Source organism: Pollicipes pollicipes, unplaced genomic scaffold (genome assembly GCF_011947565.3).
Source record: "Pollicipes pollicipes isolate AB1234 unplaced genomic scaffold, Ppol_2.1 Scaffold_7262;HRSCAF=8765_pilon_pilon_pilon, whole genome shotgun sequence".
Lineage (NCBI taxonomy): Eukaryota > Metazoa > Arthropoda > Thecostraca > Pollicipedomorpha > Pollicipedidae > Pollicipes > Pollicipes pollicipes.
In genome coordinates, this window is record NW_023597055.1 from 5,737,753 (window position 1) to 5,744,036 (window position 6,284).

The 6,284-nt window shown below is 51.7% G+C and overlaps 1 long non-coding RNA gene across 1 annotated transcript; it reads left to right on the forward strand.

Annotated features, from left to right (window-relative positions):
- The first annotated feature begins 347 nt into the window (after nucleotides 1-347).
- On the forward strand, nucleotides 348-2,281 carry LOC119113332 (uncharacterized). The gene is made up of 3 exons (XR_005095889.1): nucleotides 348-445; nucleotides 1,077-1,184; nucleotides 1,808-2,281. It is a non-coding gene; the product is annotated as an uncharacterized LOC119113332 (long non-coding RNA).
- The last annotated feature ends 4,003 nt before the right edge of the window (nucleotides 2,282-6,284 follow it).

The window sequence follows — 6,284 nt, forward strand, 5'->3', positions numbered from 1 at the left end:
CGTATCCTGACATCCATAAACGCCGTGACAGTTCCGCAGAGGTCAGGCCTTTGCTGCAAAGCAAGGCTGTAGTATCGCAGGTGAGTTGGAGGGAGGGGGGGATCAATGAAAGTGGACACAACCCCGCGCCCAGAATACGGCGAACAATCAGGGTAATCCCCTGATTTGGTCCCTGCCTTCTCAAAGCGTGGGAGTTGCAGCCCCCCCCCCCCTCCCCCAGGAGCCTTCAACCCCTGTTGTAAAGGTCAGAATGCTTTGAACTGTCTACAGATGACGGCGTCGTTGTTGGCACGTGTTACTGACGTGCCCCAATGGCCTTTCATGCCAACTTTCACATTTCAGTTGGACGGGTCCAGATTGAGGCATGAGGTTACCCTTCAGTCGTCAGCCATGCGCCTGCTACCTCTGATGCTGCTGCTCTGTCTGGCGGTCTTCGCTGTCGAAGGTGGGTGGGAACTGAGTGTCGATGACGGCTAAGCTAATTGAGCAGCAAAGGAGCTGAGAACAAGTAGGAGTACTGTGGTGTATGGCGGTTGTTTAGGGCGCCTACGCGCCAGGCAGGTGGCAGTTGCGGGAGAGAGTGGGCCTTGGGTGGTGGCGCGTGGCGGAGGCGCGACGTGTTCGGACGCCTCGGACGTTATATTATTGCTATTGTTGTTATTACCGAGGTATTGAGCAAATACTCACGGAAACACCTGACTTCGTGCTTGGTCGGGCTGTGAGAGCGGACGATACTACAAGTACCCTGGGGATGTGGCGAAGAACCACGTTGGCGTGTTAGTAAGGCCAGGATTCACCAACCAACCACTCTGCCAAATACGCAGAATGCGTTGACGCTTGGAAACTAGGGACCAATGAGTGCAGCTCGAGGAGCCCAGCAACTAGCGGTATACTACGCGCAGCAGGTCACTAGAAGCACACCAGTACACCATAAGTACACCAATGGCACCACTGGTTGTTGGGGCAAGCCCAGCGTAGCATCACCAGCCGCAGCACCAGTACCGCGCGCGGCAGTCGCGATACGCAGCATCCGATGGATCAGATAAGGGCATCGCATAACGCGTCCTTCTTTCCAGGCGCCCCTAATCAGGGCTACTGTGGCCTTGGAGGCTCCTGGTGTCCCAGCGGCCAAGTCTGCCGTAGGTGCGGAATCCCGATGCCTGGCCGATGCTGCGTGCCCCTATGTGAGTACTATTGGAAGCGGAGATGGTGTTGTCGCCCATCCATGATGCCCACTGCCGTTGATATCACCGCTATGTTTATTCAGTACGTTCAGATATTTAAGTTTAGATAGTATACGTTATATAGATTTACGTTTGTATAGATATACGTTAAGATGTCACCGCTGCATTGGGCGTCTACTTCGGTCGCTTTATCGCTTCTCGTCGCATTTTGGCATGTCACATGCTCAGAATTTTCGTAAAGGTGGGCTTCGAATTTGCAATGTCCCCGAGGCTAGTCTTCACTCCTATCCCACGGCGTTCGCAAGAACTCATCATATCCTTAATGCGCTTTTTGTGGACCTGCTGATGGTTTGGAGATCCCTCAAGAAAGCTGCTTCACTAGTGTCTTATCGCTTTGATAGCTTTAGCATTCTTAGACGCCCGCCGCTTCAGTGCGTCGTGGTAAATAACGAGAAACCTTGCGCTTGTAGAACGTTCTGACTTAAAATGCTCACTGATGCTCTTTGTGTTTAGCATTGAGCAGATCGTGTCAAACGGTTGTCACAGATCATGTCCCCCTTATTCTCTGTGCCTCCTCCACCGCACCGAGGGCGTTAACTGACATGCCGCTCCTCGTATTCCAGCCTTATGCCGTAAGGCAAAAAGGAATGATCCATTGCTGGTCTGCTGATCGCAGCTCTGGCCGTCGCCAGCGTGGGATAAGTCGAGAGCTGCGATGTTGGTGCCGAAAGCGGAATTCGTCCACCGTTCAGAGCTTAGCCAAGTCAAATGTTCTGCCTTTTCGTTACATGCTGAATGGTGCGGGGCGTTTCCTCGCCGCATGTTTTCACACTCCATGCAGGCGAGTGATTTCCAGAAAAATAATCTCCTGAAAGGCTTGAGAAAAGTTGACACGCATCTGGCGACCAGAGGTACACCTCCCTGTGTCGGCACGTGGTCGTGGTCTGCGCGCTGTAAACAGTGCAGATTCAAAACAGGCAATACGAATCAAAATGCGTGTTGTCAAATACAATAGAACCGAACGAGCAGCAACAGTGTACAACGACATTCACGCGTAGGCAGCAACTTTGTCAAAATACACCGCGGATATCTGATATGGTGGAAGAGACTGTTTAACTTAGATTATGTCGGATGTCACGGGAACGCTGTTGGTCTGTAGAACAATGGTGCATTTCGTCTGCATCTGAAAACAGACATCATTTCCGCAAAACACAATAATACAGATCTCCCCTTCCCAAAATTGCTGCACCCACCAACCACCCACCTCGAGAAGCAACTCAGGTCAAAAACCTTCGCGCATCACCGGGTGGGCAGCGCGCACTTCACGGCCAACACCCGTGTGATTTCATGGTGAGACCCCATTCGCGCACGTATGACCTTTGGGTGATCACCCCAGGGTCACCCTTGAGTGCGGTTATTGCACTTCCGGCGTCCCATGGCTTTGACACCAACAAAAGTCGCTGTGGATGTTCGCGCCTGCGACCAGGGCATTTTTGCAGCCCAGGTGTCATTTGAGGCGGACTTGGTTGTTGTGGCTAAAAATGGACGTAGCACAATCTTATGTTTCGCCTGAGCGTCTCCGCTTGCTGAGCCCACGCTCCTCTCTCTTTTTGCCTTAAATCATTAAGTTGACTGGTAGCAATCTTAACAATCTGCAGCTGGAATACCCATTTCATCTTCGATGATCTCGCGTAAAGAAGAAAACCTGGGCTCGTCCCCGCGATATTACCATTGTGATCGCACAAACAGCATCGATGATCTTTTCCGGCTGCACACGGACAGCGTGGAAATGATCGCTATCAAACAAAGAAGGATATACACGTACACAGACACCCGCGCACCAACGCACGCGCAAACTTGTGCACACGAGGCTCAGGTCACCGACCTTAACTGACTTTGCTAACAGGTCTTGCCCACATACCATTTTTGCCCGTCTTTTGTAATAACATGCCCTTAAGTTTTATAGGTTGTCTACTCCAATAATTCCTCAGCTTGCCTGCGCCACTCATATAACTGCGGGCTGCATGTCCACCTTGAAGGCCGTCAAAAGTGATTTTAGAAAAAAATTATCCGAAGAAATTAATTTAAAAAAGGTATCAAAGTGACCTTCTGCCATATCATGCTTGCCATGACCCATACCAGCACCAAAAGCATAGCCATGGTGGTTGCGAGGGCATTATTGACCCCAGGTGCATGTTAAGTCGCATCGCAAGTGGTTCGCTATTTTCTGGGCGGAGTGAGAAGGGACGAGTGGGTATGCATATGAACAGCTTCACACATATGCATGTGTCCCTCCCGGGCAATGCCAAGCCAGATTACAGCCACTGTACACTGCACCACTCTCAAGCTACAGCTATCGGCTCTCTTTGTATGCTAAGCAAACGGCAGGTAATCCATGGGAAAATCTTGGTCAATGAATTCATGCCGCGGCGGCACAGACGTGCTGTATCGATGTGGTTAGCATTCAGAAAATGTGAAATGTGAGAAACCTCGGAGCCATGAACATGGGAAACCTTTAAAGCGTCCAAGATCGCAGCGTCCATTGTTCATATCTTTCAAGATAGCAACATCCAGTGTTCGTAACATCGAAAACGCGCCTTATTCCGTGCGTATTGGAGGACTTAAATTCGACACTGACCGGGGTCAACTCTGCCCCCGTCCAATATATACAATAATTTAAAAGGGCCTTTAGATACTGCTGCAAATTAATTGAATAGCTGTAACTAGTAAGTTTTACACCTTGTGCCAAAATACCAATTGTGCGACCATAATGTATTAAGCGCAAATGCCGTAAGAGTGACGTCATGTTGACCTATTCTATCACAATAGCGCATAGCAAAAAAAGCAAATCGACACACAATCCGAACGAAACAACATACTTTACATCTGTGGACGGGAAATAGAACTCAATTAATCCATTATTCATATGCCTTGTAGTTGTGTCGTTTCAATATTGCACATTGAAGTATTGACATTACAAATAACGACAATATCGACAAACAGTACACTCAACACCTTTTTGCCTCACACTTAAAATTTTGCCAAGATGAAAAACGTGTCTTAGATAAGAATATGAAGGATGCTGCACCATATTTCAGCTAATTATCTGAAACAATAATTGGGTTGTGACTTTAAACGCATCACAGCACATGTTGCCCGCATTCAGATGACGCGGCCGGCGACGGTAGCGGGCGGCGGGATTCAGGTCTGCCGCAGCGGCGCGGTGACGCGGCCCGCGACGGTAGCGGGTGGCGGGGTTCAGGTCTGCCGTAGCGGCACGGTGACGCGGCCCGCGGCGGCAGCGGGCGGCGGGGCTCAGGTCTGCCGTAGCGGCGGGGTGACGCGGCCCGCGGCGGCGGCGGGTGGCGGGGTTCAGGTCTGCCGCAGCGGCGCGGTGACGCGGCCCGCGGCGGCGGCGGGTGGCGGGGTTCAGGTCTGCCGTAACGGCGGGGTGACGCGGCCCGCGGCGGCGGCGGGTGGCGGGGCTCAGGTCTGCCGCGGCGGCGCGGTGACGCGGCCCGCGGCGGCGGCGGGTGGCGGGGTTCAGGTCTGCCGTAGCGGCACGGTGACGCGGCCCGCGGCGGCGGCGGGTGGCGGGGCTCAGGTCTGCCGCAGCGGCGCGGTGACGCGGCCCGCGGCGGCGGCGGGTGGCGGGGTTCAGGTCTGCCGTAGCGGCACGGTGACGCGGCCCGCGGCGGCGGCGGGTGGCGGGGCTCAGGTCTGCCGCAGCGGCGCGGTGACGCGGCGGCAGAAGCCGTTTATCAGTTTCACACGCAAACTGACGATGCATGGATTGCGGCGGGGTTGAAGGGCATCAGGTTGCGTTGTTGGCAGGACTGAACCGTCGTGAGCAATGCGGAAATCGATCTACCGCTTATTTCCCACCAAGGTCATCCATTTGGCCTTGATCTTAGACGGTTTATGAACGAGTAGGGTAAGGTAGGGTAAGGTGGGGTAAGGTGGGGTAAGGTGGGGTAAGGTGGGGTAAGGCGCCCGCCGGGACAAAACGCCCCATCAAGATATCTTGGAACTGAAGAAGTCCCGGGATAACACTTTCTGCTCTGTTAAACAAACAAAATGTGGTCAGCACGCTGGCAGATGGCGACGAACCTGGTGGATTGTGTTGGAGAGATAAAAGTGAAAACGTGTTTGCGAGTGATTTTTTCTTTTTGGTTGTTTCAGTGCTAAGTTAAGGCGATGGTTTATACCGCACTACAGTTCATTCATGCATATCTAGAGATCATAATTTGAACCCACTGGGTTGAATTCGCGTTGGTCCTCGTTCTTGGCGCCACTTTATATGCGAATGACCGGTCGGGGTAAAAGGTCACACTAGGTCGTGAAGTAAAAGCCCCATGGGACGTCTTGCCCCATTTATGCCTTTATTTATGCCTTTTACATTTATGCCTTTTATTGCCAATTTCCCGTTGAATCGGCTTTGAACGTCTAGTTGACCGTAGCTTAATCTGGGTAGCTATTTTAAAACTTTTAAGGGACAGAGTGTTGAGGAAATATGATTGCACGAAATCATGACATTGGCAGTTGATTCACCTTTTAAACTTAGAAATGTGGTTAAAGTAAGAGCCATATTGTTGCTTACATTGTAACTGGGCAGCGTGCAATAAAAATGACTTTGTTTCAAGTGTGGTGCGGGCATACAAGAGAAAATCACAGCACGTGAAAAATGGCGAAATTGCCATTAGAAAATCTCTGGATGATCTCAGAAAAGGACTGCGTGTGCGGGAGTTGTCACGCAAATATGGTGTGCCGCTTAGAACATTCCGACGTCATCGCGACGGTAACGTGAGACGTCCAGGAGAGCGGTATCTTGGAAGGTACGACACAGTGTTCCCCTCCAATGTGGAAATGGCTCTCAAAGAGCACATTCTAGAGATGGAAAGTCGCCCTTTTGGCTTGACTACCATGGACGTACGGAGGCTGACATTTCAGATGGCTGCACGTATGAAACTCCCGCATCCGTTTCGAGAGGAATCCGCCGAGAAGAAGAATGGCTCTGCGGCTTTCTAAACCGCAACCCTGATATTAGCCCCGAGAGCCGCAAGCCCGATTGGCTTCAAAAAAGACGTATATATATATATA